This window comes from Balaenoptera ricei, chromosome 16, assembly GCF_028023285.1.
Source record: "Balaenoptera ricei isolate mBalRic1 chromosome 16, mBalRic1.hap2, whole genome shotgun sequence".
Classification (NCBI taxonomy): domain Eukaryota; kingdom Metazoa; phylum Chordata; class Mammalia; order Artiodactyla; family Balaenopteridae; genus Balaenoptera; species Balaenoptera ricei.
In genome coordinates, this window is record NC_082654.1 from 69601214 (window position 1) to 69627189 (window position 25976).

The following is a 25976-nucleotide window of genomic DNA, read 5'->3' on the forward strand; positions in this document are numbered from 1 at the left end:
CACGGGATGTTTATAGTATCATATAATTTGAGGATTGAAAGAGATCTTAACAGTAATTTACTTTAACTTCCAACTCAGAGCTGGAATTCCCTTTATAGCATCCCCAATCTGTGGCCAAGCTTCTGTTAGAACATTCCAACACATATGCCATTGATGATGAAAATGCAGTGGCTCTGGTGCCATGGTTTTAGAAGTCAGTCCTCTTTCGGTTGCTGGTATCAGAAATTTAACTCAAACTACTCACATGCCAAACAAACATATTTTCTCATCTACTAATTTCTGGATTTGGACTAGGCTTCAGGCATTTCTCAATCAAGGGGCTTGACTACTGCCATCAGGATCTGATCTGTTTCTTGTCCTATCTCAGAACCAGTCACAATGTCACCAGGATGCAAACCTATGATTTGCCAAACCCAAGACTCATATCCAATCCTGTTATCAGGGGTAGGCTCAGTGCTTCTAAACCCTAAGATCTGAGGGTGAGAGAGGGGCAGCTCCTCAGGAGAAATCAGGATAATAACACCAAGAAGAAGGAGAAATAGAAATTGAGCATGCAAAAACAACAAATTTCACCACAATGCCATCTAATTCCATACCCTGAGCCAGAAAAGAGAGTTAAGGACACTTTTTTCTAAAACCTTGAAAGTTAAAATAAAGCCAACAGCCGAAACATGCCTTGCATTATACTGTATCTGTTAGGAATTCTTTTGACTGAAAGTATCAAGTAACCAAATACTGGCTTAATATAAGATTCATTTTTCTTACAGAGAAGGTAGGCAATTTTTGGCCTTGATTCAGACAGAAGTTTAGCAGTGTCAGGTCTCTGGGTTGGTGACTCTCAGGTTCTCTTGGTATTTCCTGATGGCAGCAAGGGACTCTAAGTCATACCAACTCTAAGTAACATATCCTTAAAGACAGGAAGCAGGAGGCAATGTAGAACAATTTGTGTACTTCTTTCTGATCTAGAAGAGAACTCTCCTTCCCAGAAACCTTAAAAAGAAAAACAAACTTCTCTTTACCTCTCATTGTCCAGAACTGGGTCACATGGCCATGGCCAGCAGCAGGAGATACTGACTTCTGCTTCTCTGGGCTCTAGAGTGGGAGGAAGACAACAAGAGGGGGTCATGGCTTTGAGTATCAACACTGTCTATCACAACTATGTTAGCAAATGTGTTTTTAATTCCTCTTCCTTCCACCCAAACCAAATAAAGCAACTTCACCTATTCTATCAGAAGAGAATATTTCTTGACCCCATTATCTCAGGACCTCCATAATATTCCAAAAGAGTAATTAGACCTTGTCAAAATAGCAATTGAATTATAAACTCTACAAAAAGAGAAATCAAAGCTTATGTTTATATTCCATAGAAACTGTCCTGCTCAGAGATAGCCATTTGTCTTTAATAGTCAGTATTAATCACAGATCAAAATGTATCTATTTGCTCTGCTAGTACTTTCCCTTTTAGTAGTAGCTGGTGTTAGTTCACGCACAGGGAACCATTTTACTGGGTTTTGGTATGTTGGTTTGCTTGTTGTTTCTCTGTTCATCAATAAAGTGGTCTTTCACCAAAACAAATTTCATTAGCCACATGCTCTACTCCAGTGGTTCCCAAACTTTCCATGGAGACACTGTCAGAATCACCCAGGAAGTTTTTACATACAGATTCCAACTCACCAGCCTCAGAATCTCTGATGCCAGGGGTCCCAGGTGGGGCATGGTAATAGCATTTTTAAAAAGCTTCTGATTGCACCTAAATTTGCAACTACTGGACAAACCAACCAAACTAATCAGATCAAACAGACAAAAAGGATTTCTTTTCAGTCACACTTAGCAGCCTGGTAGGCATTCTGTTGTCAATTGTGTGACCAGCAACCCAGTGAAGACTTTAACTATTAAGAGTCCTCAAACAGTTGAAATTCATCTAAAAAGATAGGGAATGTCTTATTACTGGGGCCTTCTTGAGAATGTAATTTTAATGCCTTCCCTGTAGACATTAAAATTTGCCAAGTTCTGTGGCTTCCCAGAAACCAGTCCAAAGACGATTTACAAACCAAAGTCAATTACTTCTGCCTCCCCAGCAGGAATCGCTCACTCCCACTCCCTATAGACACATGATCCATATCAACAATGAGCACTAAAACATCACCTTGCCTCTATGCTCAGTCAGATACATGAAAATTCCTTTTTGGTCTTATCCACTTAGATTTAACGTTTTACCCAATTTTCCTAGCTCAATGGTCTGCAAAATCTTTGAGGTTATCCATCCCTTACAATGCTTTACCCCACCTTAAACCGCAGACCTAGTGACGCAGGATGTCAAAGTGAGCTCAGGATCACAATTTTATTCATTTATCCAGCTAACAGAAGGAATGATCTGCCTCAGGTTGCATTATTTTTTCCACCTGCCCAATAAACACAACAATGTACAGCAAAAAAAAGCAAATGTTTATTACAACATACCTCTAACCCCCTGAGCATTAAGACATAGCATTTTTTGTCTTGTCCATTTGAATAAGGCTGTTTTAATCACAGCAGAATTGTCTGTATCTAACATCTATCTCACTGAAAAGTCAGTATGTGACTCTTTCTATGAAACACACGGGATCTACAAAGAGGAACATCACCCAAGCAAGACAGGCAAATTCCCAGGTTGTCAGGGCAATAGCTTTTTCAGCCTTTGTTACTTTCTCTTGAACGGGGTAAAAAAGCAGATTGATTTCCCCATTGAACAAATGGTAGGCCTCCACCCAGGGACCCACAGTCCTGGGGAGAAGGCGACTGTCAATAAGGAGGTAAATTCTGGCTCTAGAATGCTCTGTTCACTAGTTCTCCCCGCTCCCTCCCACTTTCAATAACTGGAACATCAAAAATAATAATAATTCAGCAACACAATATGGTTAGCAAAATCCAATGTAAATACTTATCTGTCTCAGAGCAAGAAAATAATCTCCCCACAGTATTTAATATTCCTCACATCTTCCTGGATATTCCTTTGGGCTACTTGTTGAAAGAATAAAGAATCTAGAGGTAAGTGAATGTAACAATTAGGGATGAGGATCTATTAAGGAAAACGGGCTCACAGTTCCATGGTTTGAAGAACCTGGGAAGTTGGGGAGATGGGGGAGGGTGACAAAATAACACTTTCTAAATATGTGAAAAGCTACCAAAGTGATATACATGGAGTTCTGAGCACAAGGAAATAAGCTGAGTTATAATAAGAGATATGGAAATTATACATTAGGAAAAATATTACAATATTAATTCATGCTAGCACAGTTATAATTGTCTGAGAAAACAGGCTCAGAGACTTCCCCGAGTTCTCACAGGTAGGTACATGATAAACTCAGGATTTGAGCCCTGGTCTGGCAGACTCCAATATAGAGATCCTGTACATAATTTCTCCTTAGAGGACTGGGCTGGTTTGCAGAGAGACATGGAAAGAAGGAGTAAAAGATGACCTCAGCTCATTCTGTTTAGTGAAATTGACACTGTGACTTTATTTTAGTCCCCACCCTCCCCCATTCAGGATGGCCATGACTTTGCCACTATTTGTAACAATTAGGCTGGAATATCTAGGCCTGCTATGGCCAGGCAAAGGGAAAGTGTGATAGATTGTATTATTGTGAAAAAACATTTGCTTCTGCGACCCTGAGGTCGACCTCCTTGAAGGAAGACTATGTATCTTACTCCACTGACATTAGGTTTGGTCATGTGACTTGTGTTATCCCTTCTTGCAGGAGGTCTGTACATCCCCACCCTGTTGAACTCAGGAGTGTCAATGTGAATTTCTTTGGTCAGTGAAATGTGGGCAAAAATAATGCACATTAATTCCAAGTAAGAACTTTTAGAGCTAGCTCATGTTTACCATGTCTCATTTCTTTCTGCCACTGCCTGTCAATGACCCAAAGAGAAGCTGCTCTGTCAGCCTGAGTAGAGAAATGATGACAACATCAAGTGGAATCAGAACCAACCCATGATGGACATTCAGTGCAAGCACAAAGTAAATCTTTGTTGCTATAACCACTAAGATTTCATGGTCACTTGTTGCTGCACCATAACTTCGTGTAACCTAATAAGAAAATATGGTCCCGATTTCTGCATTCCAAGGCTTCCTGAGGGACAGTCCCAAGACCAGAGTGTATGGAGTTAATACAGGATTGTTGGCTACTTCATCATGACTTCTTCACCCAAACCCCTTGATCTAAACTACTTCATCCAAACCCCTTCCTCCCAGTCCCACAAAATGAGGTCAGGAATTAAAAACACAACTTTTTAATCCACATACAGAATGTCTCCATAGGTTCTATTAAAAAAAAAAAAACAAAACAAAAAGAAAAACTAATGAAAACACTGCCTAGAATTAGACATAGTCCTAAAAAGCAAGCCCTTTGTAATCAATCAGACATGAATTCTAATCTACCAGTTATCAGATTTGAGATTCGGGGCATAATATTTCCTGTCTCATATTATTTCCTGTCTCTTAAACCATAGTATGCTTATTGGTAAAACAAGGACAATAACAGTATTGTGAGGAGAGGTATTGTGACAACGTCACTCAGAATTAGAGAAATGCAAATCAAAACAACGAGTTATCACCTCACACTGCTAGGATGTCTATTACCAAAAAACAAGCGTTGGTAAGGCTGCAGAGAAAAGGGAACCCTTATACACTGTTGATGGGAATGTCAACTGGTACAGCCACTATGGAGAATAGTATGGAGGTTCCTCAAAAAATTAAAAAGAGAACTACCATATGATCCAGCAATTCTACTTCTGGGTAATTATGCAAGGAAAACTATTTCTAAGAGACATCTGCACCCCCATGTTCACTGCAGTGTTATGCACAATGGCCAAGACATGGAAACAACCAAAGTGTCCACTGATGGATGAATGGATAAAGACAATGTGATACACACACACACACACATACACAACTGGATATTATTCAACCATAAAAAAGAAGGAAATCCTGCCTTTTGCAACATGGATGGACCTTGAGGGCATTATGCTAAGTGAAATAAGTCAGAGAAGACAAATACTGTATGATCCCACTTACACATGGTATCTAAAAAAAAACTGAACTCATAGAAACAGAACAGATTTGTGGTTGCCATTGACAGGGGGTGGGGAGTGGGGGAAGTGGGTGAAGAGGGTCAAAGACACAAACTCTGTTTCTAAGATAAAAAATTCTGGGGATCTAATGTATAGCAGAGTGACTACAGTTAACAATACTCTATATTGAACTGTATCTATTTGAAAGTTGTTAAGGGAGTAGGTCTTAAAAGCTCTCTCTCATCATAAAAAAAAAAAATTTATAACTATGTGAGGTGATGGATATTAACTAAACTTATTGTGATAAACATTTCACAATATATCAAATCACTATGTTGTATACCTTCAACTTACACACTGTGATATGTCAATTATACCTCAATAAAAATGGAAAATTTGGGCTTCCCTTGTAGTGCAGTGGTTAAGAATCTGCCTGCCAAGGCAGGCGACACGGGTTCGAGCCCTGGTCTGGGAAGATTCCACATGCTGCAGAGCAACTAAGCCCGTGTGCCACAACTACTAAGCCTGAGCTCTAGAGCCCGCGAGCCACAACTACTGAGCACACGTGCCACAACTACTGAAGTACGTGCACCTAGAGGCCGTGCTCCGCAACAAGAGAAGCCACCGCAATGAGAAGCCCACGCACCACAACGAAGAGTAGCCCCCACTCGCTGCAACTAGAGAAGGCCCGGGCGCAGTGACAAAGACCCAATGCAGCCAAAAATAAATAAATATATTAAGAAAATTTTTTTAAATGGAAAAAATTTTAAAGCTCTAAAATGAAAAGAATAAAAGGTGTGTATTGTGGGAATAAAATGAGGCAGTGTACCTAAAAGCTGTGGCCACACCTGCCACATAGTAAAAGCACTCAACAAATGTTAGTTACTTTTATGAACAAAGGCACTGCAGGGAATAAAAGGATAAATCACCGTCTAACAGGGCTGACAAAATATAATCATAAATAACAATATTAAAGGCAAAATGTTATAAATGCTGTAAAGCACCACAAATAAAGTGCTATAAAAGAACAAAGGATCAAAGAGAAAATAATTATAGCTGGAAAGGGAGGGGAAAGAAATCAAAGAAGACTCCATGGAAAAGGTGGCATTTGAATTGGGCCACTTATTCCAGATCCTTTAAATATGGATCAATGTTCTATAAATTTTTCATAGATTTAGCTGCAAGAAAATTTTCTCTTTCATTAAAATTTTCAATCCTTCAACAGGCAGTGAACTGCGACCTGTCATGCTTCTTTCTTTGCTTTTAAATATTAGAAAGATTTGGACAAATGTAATGTTTGATTTGGGAAAACATCTCAGACTGTTCTCCCCTTTCTTCCTTATGGCTTCTGATTTTTCTCTTGATCATTTTTTACTACACTGTGTAAATCTTATGCTTGTATTTTTATCATAAGCTGCTGATGGATATGTTTTAAATAAATAAAATATATTTTTTATCTTCCTCCCAGTCTTTCTTTAGTTTTTATTTTGGTAACTTTTTCCAGGATAGAGAAATAGATTACTCATTATTTTGTGGCTTACACAGAACTTGATAGAGTGGGCAGTAAGAATAATCAAATCAGGTTGGTACCCTATACCATGGTATCAGAAATTAAAGTACTAAGTGCTGATTTTCAGGTTAGATCCAATTAGCACCATTTCTCACTTTAGCAAAAAAGAAAATCAGCATGACTGAAAGGCAGGTTACCCTTACTCAGCTGAAGAGCAATTTTAAGTTAAATGGCATGTTTTTAGGTTGGGGGATGTACCCGTAGGAACACACCTTAGTTCTCTAAAAGAACAGCAAAGTTTTTCAAGTCAAGCCAATGAAATGATCTCATATATTTCAACTACAAAACAACTTGATCTCTTTAAATAAGAGAAAACTCCGGTTTTCTTTTCTACAGAAAAGTAGGAGAGAAATCAGGAACTTACAGAAGACTGTGAGTAAGTGAAAACTCAAATGTTTTGCATTAACATATCCAGAACAAATACCAATTTCAGGATTCTCCTAAGGGACATAATTAAATTGATTTTGCATCATCTAAGTAAAATAAGTAAGGCTGTAACATATAGACACTAAACTACCATTAGCATTTTTGTCCGTTGATAGAAAAGCAATTCACATAAAAACATATTATCAGCAAAACAAGAACCCAACAAACTTATTTGTATGAATTGGCCATTTGAAGCTCTGAATTATTAATTTCATTGTAGTCAGTGATGTAATGCCCTTTCATAAAACCTAAAGGAAAGGTCTAAGAGGCTTTTTAAATCTAAAATGGCCAACCTGCTAATCATATCTATCAGTAATCGTTAACAGAGTGGCAAAATAATACATCCTTGTCAGAATTAAACTGTCATTCAAAATAAGAAATAAAGAATTGCAGAGAAAGCTTCCTGTTTATTAAAACACAACATGTTTTCTGCATAACAAGAAATTGTTCTCTGGTAAAAAGAGATTGGAAAACAGATCACTGGTGACTTGTGGCTCAGTTTTTCAGAAATTTTTATGGAAAATAGCACATCTTTCTCACATAACTTGAGATTTGCAGTAACACAATGCCATGTCCACTTCATAATTCACCTTTGCTAATATTTGTTTATATAGACAAATAGAAAACAAAGGGGGAAATCATGAATATGTCTATCTCCCAAAGATAACTGCTGTTGACCTTTATTTTATCATCCCTGGTTTATTATTATCATCATACATACTGTTTTATAAGCTATTTAAACTGTGTTCACTAAAAAGTATTTTATGAACTGTTTCTATATCAATATATCATCATTTTCCATTACTATATGGAAATCTATTATTTAAGTTTAACATAATATATTCAATAAATCCTTTAAAAAAATATTTTGGCCACTTCACTGGTTGCTGTGACTATCGTAGTACAGTTATCTTTCCATATATAACTGCTTCCTTCGGATGATTTCCTCTAAGTGGAATTTTCTATGTCAAAGAGAAAGCACATTTTTAAGGCTTTTGATACAATTTACCAATTGTCCTAAAAAGGCTATACCCATTTACACCCTACTAGCAATATAAGAAATTATTGACATTCTCTCATGTTCTCCAGCACTGGATATTATCACTCCTTTTTAAATTTTGGTTCTTATAACACTTGGGTTTTAATTTCACTTAAAGATTTTTCACTTAAAGATTAGGGTGGATCCATACATAAGGTTCATCCAAAAATTCTCTCAGACTTAGTAGCTTACAGTGCAATCATAATTACACGTATTTTTCACAAGAGAGTGCAGTACGAGTCAATGCCCTTCATCATAAGCTTATTAACCTGACATTACTGCTAAGTTGCCTGACCCATTTCTGGGATATCTGACTACAAAGCATATCCCCTGCAGTTTGAATAGACTAGTAGCCAGATTTATGTTCTTCCAGGCCCCTAGGGTAAATTGCTGCTTCACAGAACTAAATGATACCCAGGTATCTATAATTTACTTAGCAGTATCCTGGTGTGTCAGAAGGGTTGAAGCACTCTCCAGCATAAACTGCTGTAAGGAAGAATCTTATTCACTCCTGAGATTTAGAAGAGAAGAACTTAACCTTTATGTTTAAGTACATCTGATGTATAAATTAAATGGAAACCGGTTGCAATTATAAATGAACATTGTGAAATATAAATTGTGAATGTCAGGGCTGAATACCATTTAAATCAACTATGAATATTTCCATACCTCTAAAGGTATTAACTAAACCCTTTCTTTTACCATGATTAGAGGTTATCAAGCAAAGTTATTACCTTGATTCTGTAATTCTGCAATATCAAAAAGCCCAACTAGGTTTTTGTGACAAAGAAAATAGGAAACGGGAAGTATGCCCTATAAATACCAACTCCTAATTGCAAAGATGTGACTATGCAAATCTGATTACATACATTTAAAGATTAGGTATTAATTGAATCTGCCTTGATATAAATTACACAATCAATTCTTTTATTAGAAGTGATCATCACTTTCCATTTTGGCATTTAGTAATAACTGACAAAATATCACAGGTTCTCCCTTGCTCTGAGATTTGCCGAGACGACAATACAGCTTGCACAGAGTAAATATCTTTGTCCTGAACTCTAGAGCCATCAGAATATGTGCTAATCCTTTACTTGAAAGGAATGAAAAAGTGATCATATTAATATGACCTCTTAATCACTGGGCATTTAAATAGACTCAGGGCTACACATCCTAACTGGTTGACAAGCAGTAAGAAATGATCAGATGGCAGGAGAGGTTCTTTCATATACAACTTACAGAATGTTTTTTGGAGTCTTGTACATCTTTGCTTCTGCCTCACTGATAACACACAAGCATTTGAGACTTCTTGGCATCCTTCTGCATTCTCCTATACCTGTTCTTATAGTAAATTTTTCATACCAACTGGGATGGTTAATTTTATGTGTCAACTTGACTGGGCTAAACGAAGCCCAGATATCTGAGAAAACATTATTTCTGGGTGAGTGTAAAAGTGTTTCTAAAAGAGATAAGCATTTCAATTGGTGAGCTGAGGAAAGCAGATGGCCCTCCCCAATGTGGGTGGGCATCATCCAATCTATTGAGGGCCCAAAGAGAAAAAACAGGAGGAAGAACAAATTCACTTTCTCTCTGTTTGAACTAGAACATCCATTTTCTCTTGCCCTCGGACAGTGGCACTCCTGATTCTTGGTCCTTGGGACTTAGACTTAATTATATCAATAGCTTTCCTGTTTCTCCAGCTTGCAAATAGCAGGCTATAGGACTTCTTGGCTTCCTAATCACATGAGCCAATTCCTATAGTAATTATCTCTCTTAGATGGATAGATAGATAGATAGAGACATCCTATTGAGATACTGATATATACATATATGGAGAGGATAGATATATAGTTATAGATATAGATCCTATTGGTTCTGTTTCTCTGGAATATCCTATCCTAATATACCAACTTATTCCCAGTTCAACATAATATACTCTACCTTACAAGTAGAAAAGAGCACTCATTATACATACTCATTCTGTGGTGGAAGGTGCAGTGGAAGATGCAAAAATGTACAGGAACGTCTGGAACTTGACAGATCTGAATTTTAATTCTGGCTCTGAAATATATTAGCTGTGTGACACAGAAAGTTACTTCACCTCTCTAGCTTCATGTTCTGGTCTGTGAAGTCATAAAGCAAACACCACACGATGGGATGATCAAATAAGATACTTTATGTAAAATGTTTCAGGCACAAAAAAAGGTGTGCTAGTGACACCTTCACATTTGTTATCTTCAAGGAGCTTCGATCTGGGGGAGGTAGGATGCTAGAGGGAAAAGCTGGGAAATAAGACATGTTCTTAAGTCGAATATGATTGTACTTTAATTCAAATTACACTCAGATGTGCAAAGAGAAAAGATTCTTTGTTTTCTCTAACTGATGATCAGGGTAACATGGAAAAAAAAAGAAAAAGGAAAATAAAAGCTAAACTTGATAATTTAGAGTGTACCAATCCCTTCAGGTTTAATTTATCTCTTTGGATGACTTAGTCTCTTTCAAGCAGATGCTCCAATTTTACCCTCCCTTCTCCTCCTTACCATGATCTGGGGGTGGGACTCACATAACTTCATGGTGGTGGAGAGGAGGTGGTTGCCTCAGACCCTTCCCATATCCTTCAGATCTTTGCTGGTCTCTGTTTCAGAGTACTGGTCTACCCTGCCTCCTGGATCACTGAGACATGATTGGACCCTCCCAGCCATCTGAGCATTGTAGTGGCACCCACTCACCTTTACAGTCCTTATTCCTATCATTTACCCCAGCCATGAAATGTCCTTACCAGTAGCCTCTTTGTTCTGACTCCAGGCCTCTGCTGGTTCAGCAAACATTTCTTGGTTGACTAGCTCCCTCAGTGGAGTGTGTGGCCTTTCTGTCCCCTTGCACCCTCTTCACATGCTGTGGGGATCCAGAAGCCTCAGCTCAAGCTCATCTATATAGCCCACTCCCTCTGCCAGTGGTGTTCAGCCCTCTTTAAGACATGTTGTATGTGGCCAATAGAAGGCTTCCCCTTGAAGCTGGGAAGGAGTGTCAATAGCACATTCCCACTGATATGGCATTCATAAGGTTCTCAGGCATCTTCATAACCCCCTTTTGGATGTTATTACCCTCCCCCCCCGTACCCCTTACCCTCCCAGGTTTCCAACCTGAGAAAGAGAAAACAAGGTGACCTAATTTTGACCTCACTGCCCTACCTCTACTCTGTCTTTTCTCTTTCCAAAATCAGGAGAGAGGAAACTAGCTTTTCTTGCATCATCCTGTCTGGTAGGATCTCTTTTACATCATGTTCTCCTTTTTCCCTTCCTTTGGGAACTTAATGGTGGATGGCGTAAAGAGAGAGAAGCTGATTTGCCAATAAGGGAATGTTAATCAGAAGATATTTAGAAAATAGTTTGATGCTGCATTAGTAATAATAATAAAAAGTAAAGTGTGATAAGTGCAGTATGATAAACAGAAATCCAGAGTTCAGAAATCAGTGGTAATTATAGGCACATTGCAAACACTACAAATACAATATCACAGGTATCTAGACACATAGAGACCATCTCTGTCCAGCTTTGAAGATATGTCCTATTCAGAAAGTCCCAAGCTCTAGATACTTATTTCCTATGCCCCTCAGCCCAAACATGCCCTGGCCCACATCCACTTCTTCTGGTAGTGCAGTTTCATTGTGCTTCGATTTATTGTGCTTCCCAAATACTGAGTTTCTTACAGATTAAAAGTTTGTGGCAACCCTGCATTATTTTCCCAACAGCCTTATTTTTTAATTAAGATATGTACCTTTTTAGACATAATGCTACTACACATTGAATAGACTACAGTATAGTGTAGACATAACTTTCATATGCACTGGGAAACCAAAAATCTTTGTTTGACTCGCTCTATTGCGATATTCACTTTATTGCAGTAGTCTGGAACCAAACCCGCAATATCTCTGAGGTATGATTGCAGTTATGAACAATCTTACTTTGCCCCAATCTGCTTCCACCTCTGGTCAGGGTCTCCATTCCCTAGAGTTGCCCTGCAATTACAGCTCAGGAAAGAGTAGCTCTTGTCTGCAAACTCAGATCCTACAGTAGTTAACAACCAAGTAACTGACTACAGAGATCAACAGCTCTTTTTCTCTCCATAAGATCCTTGACTCTGTTCCCTTTTCTCTTTACCCAGCTATCTTCCATCTCCAACAGATGCCTGTGTTCCCCTATACGTCTATTAAGCTTGAATTTGCAATCATTCTCTCTAGAATTAGATAACGGTTGATATTGTTTTGAAACGAGAAAGTCAACAACAGCTACAATATTTCACCATTCATTCCTTCATTCAACAAATAGTTATTAAGAGCCTACTCTATGCCAGGCACTGTTTTAGGCAGTTAACAATGTCCTAACCTTCCTGGAGCTTACTTTCTAGGGAAGGGAAACAGACAATAAATAAGCAGATAAATGATTGATTTATTGACTGATTGATAGATGATTAGGCAGTGGTAAGTGCCATAATGAGAAATATAGGTTAAGGAGAAAGAGAATGCCAGGGTCAGGATGGAGGTGTTGTTTGGTTTTGGACAGAGTGGTCTTGGAAGACCTTTATGATAGGGGACATTGAGCAGAGGCCTGTAAAAGGTAAGAAAACAAGTCATGTGGTTATCTTGGGGAACTATATGCCAGGGAAGGAGGAGCAGTTGCCAAGACCCTCAGGAAGAACAAGTTTGGTATGTTCTAGAAAGAGAAAGGATATCAATACATCTAGAGCATGTGGAAGAAGCAGGAAAAGTGGAAGGAAATACAGTCAGAGAGATAGCTAGGGGGAAACGATGTAGGTTCTCATAGGCTATGGTAAAGATGTTATTCCAAGTTATATGTCCATTTGGAAAGTTTTGAGCAGATTTGACTTATATTTTTTTTTAATTACTCTAGTTTCCAAATTGAGAATAGAGAACCAAGAGGCTAATAGTGTAAACAAAAAGACAGTTAAGAGGCAGAGCTGGAACTGTCCAGGCAAGATATGCTTGGGCAGAAGCAGAGCATGGAGGCAACAGTATTTGTTGATCCAGAATGCGAAAGAAAGAGAGAAGTCAAGGTGACTTCTAGGTTTTTGGCCTGAGCAACTAGAAGAGTGAGTTGTCATTTACCAAAAGGGAAGGCTGAGAGAGAAGCAGGTTGGGAAATTCATTTTTTTAGACATCTTAGTTTAAGATAACTATTTAATATGAAATGGAGATGTTGAACAGGCAGGTTGCTGATGTGCAAAGTTCAGAGGTAAAGTCAAGCCAGGATATATCTATTTGGGTGTCACAGATGGTATTTCAAGCATAAGAGTACATGAGATCACTAAAAGACATTTGAGTTAGATATACAGAAGTAGACATCAGAATTCTATGTCCAGGGGCATTACAATATTTCGAGATCTGAAAGATGAGGAGAAATTAGCAGAGGACAATGAGAAATAGTATCCAGTGAGGTATGAATAAGAGAGTGTCTTAGTATAAATAAAGAAGGTAGTATTATACCAAAAATAAGTCATGATTTTTACTATGGGTAATTACTCTGTCTGGGCTCTGTGACAACATGTAAATGCATTAGACAATGTTACTGTTCTCCAAGGCATTGAATAAATATACTAGTAAGCCCTCTAAAATGGCTACCCATGAGTCTTTCTTTCTAATGTTTACATCCTGTGTAATCCCCCTCTCCTTGAGTATGGACTGGACCTAGTGACTTGCTTCTAATGAACAAAATATGACAAAAGTAAATCTGAGATTAAGTTATAAAAGACTGAGACTTTTATCTTGCTAACCTTCTTTTTCTAGCACTCCTTACATGCTTCCCCAATGAAGAAGGCCACTTGGCAAAGAACTGAAGGTGACCTCCAGCCAACCAGCCAGTGAGGAACTAAGACCCTCAGTCCAACAGCCTCTGAGTAAACTGAATTCTTTCAACAACTATGTGAGTGAACTTGAAAGCAGATCCTTCCCTAGTCGAATTTTCAGGTAAGACCATAAATTCGAGGTCAATAGTTTGATTGCAGTCTACGAGAGACTATGAAGCAGAGGACCCAGTTAAGCCATGACTAGTTTCCTGATCCACAGAAACTATGAAATAATGTGTTGTTTTAAGCCACTAAATTCTGGGTAATTTGTTACTCAGCAATAGGTGACAAACACATTAAGGAAAATAAGATAGTACCAATCACTACAGTACAAATCAGCAATTATTGTCTCCCTTCCTCCATCCCTATTTCAGGCATCTATGATAGTCATAATAATCTTAGTTTGAATTATATTGTCATTGAGTCAACTTTTCTCTGGTATAGCTGCAGTTTGAGCCTTATCTAAAATGGAAGTTTGAAAACAATCAGTGAACAAGTCAGAAAAAATTTTTTTTTGGATAAAAAGACTTTCTGGCACCTCTGAATTAACACTGCAGATGATAGCCAAAGACTCTGGCTCTGGTTTAAACACTTTAAATCGCCTCATTTGTTTTGAAACTCCTCTTTTCTCTCCTGCTGACTTTTCACCTATTCCATCCCCACCTTGGTGACATAAATCTAATTTAAGCTTCTTTCAAAACCCATTATGATTTCCACTTCACTGCCCTTGAATGCTGTTGAACTAAGATACTAGCATAATTAATGGGCCACCTTGCTAACACTATTTCCTCTTCACATCACAGAGGAAATGTCCAGTCACATTTCCTTTGGAAATCAAGACTACTAACAGAATTCACTGTCAATTATAAATTAGTTAAGAAATAACATATAGGCAGACATACAGAAACAGTTAAAAATATTTGTTCACATAATAGGTCTCTAAACAGTTTCCTTTAAAAAATATTTAAAGGGACAGTGATGGTTAATTTTATGTGTCAACTTGACTGGGCTAAGGGGTGCCCAGATAGCTGATATTCCTGGGTGTGTCTGGGAGTGTACTGCCAGAAGAGATTAGCATTCTCATCTGTTGATGGGGCATCATCCAATCCACTGAGGAACTGAATAGAGCAAAAAGGCAGAGGAAGGGTGAATTTGGTCTTTTGCTTGAGCTGGGACATTCACATTCTCCTGCCCTTGGACACTGGCACTCCAGATTCTCAGGCCTTCAGACTCATACTAAGACTTACACCACTGACTCCCCTGGCTCTCAAACTTCAGACTTGAGCTGAATTACACCACTGGCTTTCCTGGTTCTCCAGTTTGCAGATGGCAGATCATGGGACTTCTAGGCAGATCCTGATTATGTTTCTCTGCGGAACCCTGGTTAATATTTCTTGTTCCTCCAAAATAGTAGACTGATTTAATGCAACTCAATTAATCACTGGAAATGACCATAGAAATTCTGCATAAAATATAACCAAAAATTATCTTAAGCACACAGCTGAACGAATGACAAACTCCCTCCCCCACACCCTTGGTTAGAACAAGAAGGAACATAAATCCAGCCTGGAAGGGCAGCAGGTTGCTCAATTCCAGGGAGATTTTATTCTAGGTAAGTGGTACTCCTGGAATCAAACTGAGAGATAATGGCAGAAGGGATATGTGCCCGAATATAGGCCCCAGAGACTGAGGGGCTGAGATTTTAAAGCTCTAGAGAGAGCAAAAGCCATATATACTAGTTTCCTGTGGCTGCTATAACCACAAACTTGGTAGCTTAAAACAACAAAACTTTATCCTCTCACAATTCTGAAGGCCAGAAGTCTGAAATCAAGGTATCAGCAGGGCCACACTGCACTCCCTCAGGAAGCTTTACGGGAGAATCTGTTCCTTGTTTCTTCCAGCGTCTGGTGACTGCAAACTTTCCTTAGCTTATAGACACGTCATTCCAGTCTCTCCTTCCATCTTCACATTTCCTTCTCCTCTGTGTGTCTAAGTCTACTTTTCTGTGTTTCAAATCTCCCTCTGCTTCACTCTTACAAGGATACTAGTCAATCAATTTAGAGCCTACCCAGTAATCCAAGATGATCACCTCAAGATCCTCAATTTAACCACATCTGCAAAGACATTTTTCCAAAATAAGGTAATATTTACAGGTTCCAGGGATTAGGATGTATACATATCTCTAGGGCCATCATTCAGCCCATTATACTATGGTCTTAACCTACTTGAGACAGGATCTGGAAAGACAACTCTGCTTAAAGTAAGGACCCTCAAAGCGTGACCCAATCTGCAAAAAAGAAAAGAGGGATTAGAAAAATTCCCTCCAATAGGCCAAAAGCCGACAAGAAAGTTTACTGTATTACTCCAGGTTCTGGGCAGGGAAGAAATAAAAGCTTTCTAAGAGAAATATGAAAAATAGAAATGCCAAAAGTACACCACATGTGGGTGAGATAGCCAAATGTATGCTAAGCAGATGGCATGAATTTCAAGCTTGGAAGTTGACATAATCTTTCCAGAACCCATGAAAACCTTGGGTCAGTACAGAAGCAAGTGTAAAATCACTCTATAAGTGCGTATCCACAACTTGGGGAACACAGAAATTATGTTACTTCAAGGAAACTGGAAGACCTAGGTTCCAGTAGCAAAGGTATGCCTGATCTATGATATTTCTAAGCAATGTGGGCCCTAATTCCCTACTTTTATAACAGAGGTTCTACCATTTCCCCAGGAAAGGCATTCCAGGAACACAATGAGAAATTGGAAGGCTATGGGTAGAAAGATATCATTTACAGATATACAAACAAAAATACATAATACACATGATGAACAAATATCCCTGCACAGATTCCCTTTAGTCCAACATGTAAAATACAACTGTAAAAGTTGAAACATTCGTCTGAATAACTTACCCAGTTTGGATACATTCAGTCAAGAATGTTCTGTGCCAAAGGAAGCAAGGACAGCAATATAAATGTGAGCATTTGTCACCTTTAAACATCAATTGAAAAGATTTTTAATATTTAGAAACTCACTGACATTCCCCCTAGAAAGTCATCTCAAAATACCCTTTAAAAAGTGAATGTGTAATGGAAATTTTGAGTTTCCTATTCACTGCTTCATGCCACCTTGTTTCCTTACTTTTGAAAAATCAATAGAGTCTATTAATCATTTCTCTCAATACCCAGGAACTTCAGTTGCTTTAAAGGTGAACTGCAAAAGTTCAGGAGGGGTATTCAAGGAAGAACGTGCTTGCCATTGTAAAAAACTACCCCATGAGTTACAGATAACCATAGGCATTGTTAGCTATTAAATGATTATGGCCATGTGTCCTGCAGCTCCAGGTAGAGACCTCAGCCCTCAACAGTGTCACAATAAACCAAGATAACCCTCAAATAAGAGACAATGAAATAATTGCAAGCTAGACGCTTTAAATAAGGACCTTACTCTCTGAATCAGAGTCCAGGGACAGGAATATTTTAGAGTTTATTGCTGCTACCTTTAATGTTTCTCTCCTTTTTGTTTTGTTCAAATATTTATAGGTAAGGTGGCACTGTCACAGTCAGGAGGCAAGGAAAGCGCCACCAGCAGAAGAGTACTGAGGCATGAGAGGCCCTCTGACTGGGATGACTTCTTTTCCCAGAGTGAGGGGATCGGGAAGGGCCCCCACTCTTAGAGTTTCTTATTCAGTCTGTCTGGAGCAGGGCTTGATTCAGTAGGTCTGGGGTGGGGGAATGATTTACATTTCTTTCAGTTTCCCAGGTGATGATCCTGATCCAAGGACCACACTTTGAGAACCAATGGTTTAAAACAAGAAACTTATGACTAATTATAAATCATTCTTTAGAACTAATATTCCGTTTTTTTTTTTCAATAAAACCACCATTTGAATAAAGACTTCAGTGGGGCTCAAGCACCAAGATACTGAAGAATAAATGTAGGCAAGGATTATAAAGACAATAATAACTAACACTGTTCTTATAAACTATGCATTTTCTCTAATCCTCACAGCAACACTTTGAAGTATATATTATTTATCTCATTTTTCAGCTAAAGAAACGGAAGCTCAGATCTTTCTGAGCACAAAACCCATATTTTTTCTACTCCACTTAACTAGTAAGAAATAGCAAGATTATGACCAGTGGCCCTAGCTAAACATTTTAAAAGTCAATTTCCTATTGACAAGGTATTGTTGGTTTCCCCAAGAATAGCACAAAAAGAAATACCAGTACTATATTATACTTAACATTGACGGTTGACAGGCTAAAACAAACGGTTTGGTACCCCTGTACAAAGTTACCCGCAATATGTTGTCTTTTTTTTCCCTCTTCTAATCCTTTTAGTTTTTAAACTTCTAAAACTGCAAGCTAAAGAAGTCTCCTGGATAATACTAAAGACCCAAACAATATCACAGGCTCAGTCCTGGGGCCCTGTGAAGGATTAGCCTTGTTGGGGTAGACCCGATAATTAAGTCTTTATATAATTTGTGTCCTACAGTGCTTAGTTCTATCTGAGTCAGTTACAAAAACCTTGCTTGTCTCTATTGGAAGCAGCATCTGCAGGTTCAGGAAGTGAAGTGAAGTGAAGTCAGCTATAACCAAAGCTTAAAGCTTTTTCTTTCTTCTCACTTATGCTCATGGGCAGCAGCAATCAGAATTACTGACCTCAAGCCAGATTATGGCTGACTAACAACAGCTGTCTTTCTGCAGTGCAGTGCTAATCAGTAGACACAGATGCACCATCAGCCCAGGATTGGATGAGGAAGTTGGACACATTCTGAAGAAAATGCCACAGCACAAGTTACACACAGCACAGTGTGGAGAAGGTAGGAAGGACCACAAAGAAAATGCAAAAGGCACATGTAATAGAACTCCTGTTTGATTGGAAATTCTCTTATTAGCCTGGGCTTTTGGGGGTAACCCTTAAGACGTGGCCAGCACTGTAATGAAGCACCATCTTTTGGTAGATGAAGGAAAACAACATGAGAGCAGAAACAGACTCTCCAGTGTGAATTAATTTATTCAACTGAGAGGGAAATATCACCTCCAACTAGGGCAACTTCAAGTTGTAATTAAGAGTAACTCTCCATGCTGTAGGCTGAGTGACATCTGGTGCCTGTCCCGGAATCCAAACAAGTCATCAGTAAGACAATTTAATTAGTGCACAAACTCCACACTCTGTGGTGGTATTGCCTGATACCCAGAATAGGGCAAGAGGCCAGATTTTGAAGTTTGCCCCTTTCTCAAACTTAAAGAGCATGCTACTCCTCCTCCAAAAACAAACAAAAAAAAAGGTGTAATATTCCCTTTTCTCTTTGGGTAGCATGCCAGATACAGGATTTCACATTTCAAATAGTTGTTGATCCAATTGATTTCTGCATAAAAGGAGATAAAGGCAAATTGTTAGATGGCTTTACCTCCTGCTACTTATTTGATTTGAAAATGCTTTTGCATCTAAGCCAAAACAGCTCAAGCCTGCCCTCTAGAGCCAATCTCTTCCTCCATTAAAAAAACCCACCAGTTCCCTCTGAGCCCCCATCACCCTATGCCAGAAAATGGAGACTGCTCCCTATGTCATCTGCAGGTGAACAAATTAAGGGCAAAATAATACTTTTTAGATGGAGCTGAGTCCCATTTCTAGGGAAATTTTTAGACTTAAGACTGAAGAGACACCATTAACCTGTTGAGGAAAATTACACAGGCTAGGAGTCAAGGCACTTGGGTCCTAGGGGCAGCTCTGCCACTCACTATTTACTGTAAACTAATTTATACTAAACCTGCTTTGAAAAGGATTTGAGGCAGCCAACAATAATTCACTAAATGTGTGTCTTGGACAATGCTTTTCAGCTCTCAGGGCTCAGGCTCCTTATCATTCCATGTGACCAGTTGGAGCATGCTATAAGGCATTTCCAACATTAAATCTCTATGATCATTTATCAGCATCACCAATGGTGATTTGCATATGCTCAGCAATTTGGAATTTAACTTTCACACACATCATCCCTCTGATTTGACCCTTACAACTATCCTAGGTGGCAGCCAGGACAGGTGAGAAAAGAGATCATCAAAAAAGTCAATAACAAGTTATTATTATTTGTTCTGGACTAAAATATTTTAGTGTCTCTTCCAGGTTTGCCACTGTATAAATCTATGAAACACAGAGCTAGTAATTCAGCATTAAATCAGCCTCTGATGTGGTCCTTGCCTAGTGCAAAACTCCCAGTTCCTACAGATGTAGGGACCACTCTTTGCTATCAGCAGAACAGCTGTTACATCTCTCAGGGATAGACCTCCCATTGAGTCTGTGACTTACTCCTGTCACTGCCATCTCCTGAAACCAATTTGTGCCTTTTAGGAAAGGATTCTTCCATTTATCTACCTCTCTCCCTCCCCTCCCCAAGTGTCTGTGCTATACTTTCTAGGTAGCTGCCCCTCTCAACCTGACCTCCAGGCTACCGTTCAAAGCCAACTGTTCATTCCTCTACTCCTCCACCACCTAAGTATCATTTTCCGCATTTATAGCCTGTGAGCTTGTTAGAGGTGGTGAAGGCCGATTTTACTATCACTATGGCAAATATGAAACCAGCAAATCCAGATGTGACCTGGCTGGTGGAACCACATAACAAATGATGGCGCTGACATTAAAGAGTGCTTCTACTGGACTTCCCTGGTGGCGCAGTGGTTAAGAATCTGCCTACCAATGCAGGGGATACGGGTTCCCTGGGCCGGGAAGATCCCACATGCCGCGGAGCAACTAAGCCCGTGCACCACAACTACTGAGCCTGTGCTCTAGAGCCCGTGAGCCACAACTACTGAGCCCGCGTGCCACAACTGCTGAAGCCTGTGTGCCTAGAGCCCGTGCTCCACAACAAAGAGAAGCCACCGCAATGAGAAGCCCACACACCGCAATGAAGAGTAGTCCCCACTTGCTGCAACTAGAGAAAGTCGGCACGCAGCAACGAAGACCCAACACAGCCAAAAATTAATTAAAATAAATAAATAAATAAAATAAGTAAATAAATAAAAATTAAAAAATAAAAAAAGAATGCTTCCATCTAATGACTAAAACTTCAGAGACTTCAGTTGCTCCAGAGAGGTCCGAGGCCTCTTCTTCGCCAATTTCTCCATTTTTCCAACAAAAGAATTTAGATAAGTTATCTGGAGGCAAGTCAAATCATTCTGGGATAAACAAAAGAGAAAAAAACAGGGTAACCAAGCCTTAAGCCTGTCCCCTATCACAATGGTGTCCCAAATGCCTGGAGCTTTGGACTTAACTGACTCTCACCCCACGAGTTTTCTGATGTTGAAAAAACAAAGCAAATACTGGGACTCTGGATTACTGAAATACTCTTTGCCAGCATTTTAGTCCTCTGAGGAAGCCCCAAATTTACCAACAAACAGGCCTACTCTTTGATGTTCACCATGTACCTACAAACACACATATACAATATTGACAACTTTTCATCAAGCCCGCAATATAAGTCACCATCATGTGCCTTGTGCACATGCAGCCATATCCAGCCACATCCTGCTAGAAACTTAGCAAGAAGACTGGGAATTGCTAGGATGTCAGGGTCTAACTTGCTCTGGCCAGGAGCAGCCCTTTCTCACCACTGGCACCTCACGTGTTCTTTGAACATCTCCCAACCAGGGACTTAAACTGATACCAAGGCCTCAGGGTTCATTTACAACCTGAGAATAAACCTGTACTAACGTTTCCCTGGCTCAACACTGCTTACTTTCTGAGTGGCCAGCCACATGACTACAACCACCCTTTTTAGTCCTACCTCCATAGCAATTACCTCTTCTCAAGAAAACCTGGTCCAAGCTAAGTCACAATTTTCGTGGTCTATGGTAGCAGCTTGGAGCCAGCTTGGAGCTACATCACCCACACATACGTTTAATATACTGCCGGCATGTTTCTAAAATTCAGTTCCAACCTGCCACGTCCTGCCTCAAACACTGTCAGAATCCTGTAAAATACACCCAGCCACCTCAACCTGGTATCTAATTCTGTGATCTTCCCAAACCCATCTCATCTACCACTCAATGCCCTGCTGCTTCCCAAACTCTAAACTTTGGTCATTACAGTTCTCCAGGCATAAGCCGCTCTTTCCTCGGCTCTACTTGTAAAAGCTTCCTATGGTGAAGTCTCAGCTCAAATGCCTTCTCCTCTAGGAAACCTTTCATAACTGTCATCTACCACTCTTAGTTTATACAGAATTAATACCTCCCTCTTCTGTCCACCCACACCACTTTATCTCTGTCATTTCTAAATCTCCTGTCACCTGCTGTGCACACTATAATCATTTGAGAACCTGCCATGTCACCTTTCACTAGATTTGATGATGTGTTGATATTCGCATTTTCCATGGGGTCTAGGACCGTGCCTTACCTGTCGTCCATGTTAGTGTGCTGAGTTATGCTATTTTCTCCTGGATATACTGATTTCTACAAGTTGAGCCTTATTTTTTCTCATATTAATGATGAGTTCTTGAAGAAATGGGCAACATTTTTCAAAAATAGAGGGGAGTTTGGTGCTCTTTTCATTTTATTAGGTCTTGCCAGGAAACCAGTTTCATGAACGGCTCTGAAGGAAGCACTGATGGAAATGCTTAGCACCCAAATATTATTAGTCTCCTAGTCCAACCTCTAACATAGTAGAGAGGTTTCATTTCATCATCCCTTGATATTGTCAATGATGGGACACACTACCTTATGCTGCGACTTTAGAAAGTGAAACTGTAAGTGACCTGAACAATTTTCCTTCATTAGAGGCAAAGGGTAAAAGTGGCTCCTCTCTGAACAGTTAGCCTGAGAATAATTTATGACAGTTAATTAAACCCAAGCTGATATTTTCTATTTTTAAAGGGGCAACCAATTATTTACTCATTCATTTCCCTTGATGTACTTAGGAGCAGTTTTAAGTACACCGTCAAATGTCAAGCAGAAGTGAGTGGCAGCCTGGAATTAAAGCAGCCACTCTATGCCTTGGGCTCAGATTCTCTTGGTCTGCTGGACACAATGACTTAACAATGAAACTGTTATGCTCTAATGCTCTACATTTTTTTCAGATTTCATTTTAATAACTTTATTGACATGTCAAGGTAGACAAAGTTGTCAAAGGTGGTATCAAATGGCCAAATAAATCAAAGCTTGATCAATCCTCATTTCCCATTATTTTACTGTCTATTTCTAACACAGCCAGGGTGCGTTCACAAATCTGATGTTTTGCAAATGTCAGATGGACTTCCAGTTTCTCCTTGAAGACTCTTTCTATCAAGTTATGGAAGAGACACCTCTGTAATTTTATATCTGGGAGCCTGACTGGTGTTTAAACACTAGCCTGTAATGAAATTCATTCAATAGTTTGGCTTAGTTTCTCATGCAGTTGTGCACGGAAATTTTATAAAGTTTGGAAATGTGGATGTACGCTTTCCACTCCTACCATCATGGGACACTGCTAATTAATCACAGCCCCTATATTAGTCAGTGTTCTCTAGAGAAACAGAGCCAATAGGAGATATACATGTATAAAGAGATTTATTATAAGGAATTGGCTCACACAATTATGGAGGCAGGAAGTCCTAAGATCATAGGGTGAGACCCAGGGGAGCCAGTGGTTTAATCCCAGTATGAGTCCAAAGGCCTGAGAATCAGGAGAGGTGACGGTGTAGCTCGAGTATTAATCTGCAGACCAGGAAGAGCCAATGTTTTGTTCGAGTCCAAAACCAGGAAAAAGCTGATGTCCCAATTCAAAGGCAATCAGGCAGGAGGAATTCTCTCTTACTCAGGGGATGGTCAGCTTTTTTGTTCTACTCAGGCCTTCAACTAATTGAATGTGGTCCACTCACATTAGGGAGGCAATCCACTTTACTCAGTCTGCCAGTTTAAATGTTAATCTCATCTGAAAACACTCTCACAGAAACAGCCGGAATAATGCTTGCCCAAATATCCAGACACCCCACTGCCCAGTCAAGTTGACATATAAAATTAACCATCACAGTCTGCTTTCCCAAAGAGCCCAGACAGGCTTCAGCATTCATTAGGACTGTGCCCCAGTCAGTCACTCCCCATCAACCAGAGTTGGAACAAGAGCTAAAGCCTATTTGCTACCTCAGAGTCTAGTAAAAAGTCATATTAGGTCACCATAAAGAATCATAAGAGTGCTAGAGATGGCCAGATCTGTGGTTCATTAAGCTCAATATCCTACTATAGAAGCAACTACCAAGGAAGGACTGAGGGAGGGATCCGTGTCCTCTTTGACATCACCCTTAAAAGCTCTCTCCCCTTAGTATCTCTCATGGATCTGCAGGTCATTAAATTTACCCAAGGCCATTTTGAATTCTAGATTTCAAATGAGCAATAACTAAGCCAGCAAAAGCCTTCAGGCATCTGAAAGGGCAGGGCAGGCTCTTGGCAACTGATTGACAGACATTTCATTGAGATTTCTTAACACTTTCAGTGGTACAAGTTTGAGGCGAACGGTGCTTTCATTTTGTTTGCTTTGCATTTTTATTTACAAAGCCAGTCTCTCTGCATTCATAACTCCCCTTGCAGAGCCTAGACACACATATTTTTGTTCCTTCATAGTTAACAAACAGGTATTGAGTACCTGCTGGGGGTGACGTATGTTATTTCATTTGTTACTCCCCTGTACACACCACACTCACACACAAAACACGTGAGGCTATCTCAGGATAGCCCCGTGACTCCCTGCTGCAATTACTCTGGTCTTTAATCTTCACTAAATTGTCACGCCCCAGTGAGGACTTCTGAGTCACCATGTCTAAAAGTGCAAATCATCCCACCCATCGCTAATAATTTTTTTCCCTTTCCTGCTTTATTTTTCTCTTTAGCACCATCTAACGTGGTCTCTATTCTACTTATTTTTCTTATTTCTTGTCTTCATCCAACACTAGAATGTAGGGGGTAGGGATTTTTATCTGTTTTGTTCATTGCTGTATTTCCAGCATCTAAAACAATGTCTAGCGCATAGTAGGCATTTAGCATAATTGTAGAATAAATGAATGGATAACCACTCTGACGTAGGTATCATTATTATCATTTTACGGAGAAAGACAGGCAAGTGCAGAGAGATCAAGTAACTTGCTCAAGGTCATAAACACTTCCCCTCAAAAATGAAATGACAGGAAAAAAGAGAAAAAAATTACCCTAAAAATACTTCTATTAATTTGGGAACCGTTTCAGTTATGGACCACAGATGCCTTGTACTTTTCCTGTATCTAACAAGCATGTGGAATCTCTGTTCCTGTGCTTAGCATGTGCTCCTGGGTCTGTGTTAAATCTTTAGTGACTAGCAGTGCTATCTCTAATAGTGTGTCTTAACCAAAGGGCACCAACAAACATATTTCAGGCATGTAAAATCATATTAATTCCATTCAATTCCATAACAACAACGACTTGCATTTGTAAAGCTTTTAACTCTTTCTCATCGTGCGTTCATATAGATTTAATTTAACATCATTCTTGTGAAGTCGACTGGCCTGGTAGTATTATCTCCATTTCACAAGAGAAAACAGAAAATCAAAGCAGCCATGGCTCAAGATCACACATCAAATGACAGACAGCACTGAAGGTGGAATTGGGCAAAGCATGGACTTGAATCAGACAGGCCTGGCATCAAACCCATACCTTGCCTTTTCTAGCTGTGTGACTGAGGGAGGTTAATTAACCTCTCTGAATCTCTATTTCTTTATCTACAAAATGGGGACCCTAACCCATCACAAGGGGTTGTGGGAAGTAAATGACCTGATGTATGTAATGCAGTGAGCCCAGGGACAGGGACATAAAAGGAATGTCTCAAATGTTAACCCTCATTCCTATCCCTGCCTTGATCCCTGCTCTCCTCCCTGCCTCCTAGCCCAATGCTCTTCCAACCAGAACAATTATATAACTCTGGATGGAGATACACTTTTTATGGACTTAGTTTAAAGGCTGGTACACATTTCAATAAATTTATTAGTAACTCAGAGAATTCAAGACCCAGTAGGGTATTTCACAGTCTACA

At 39.4% G+C, this 25976-nt stretch overlaps 1 long non-coding RNA gene across 3 annotated transcripts in view; it reads right to left on the reverse strand.

Annotated features, from left to right (window-relative positions):
* LOC132350646 (uncharacterized) overlaps window positions 1–25976 on the reverse strand; it is a 383412-nt gene that overhangs the window by 140762 nt on the left and 216674 nt on the right. For all 3 annotated transcript variants that reach the window (XR_009497974.1, XR_009497973.1, XR_009497975.1), the window contains one exon: window positions 1020–1092. This is a non-coding gene — a long non-coding RNA (uncharacterized LOC132350646). The remainder of the gene's footprint in view (window positions 1–1019; window positions 1093–25976) is intronic.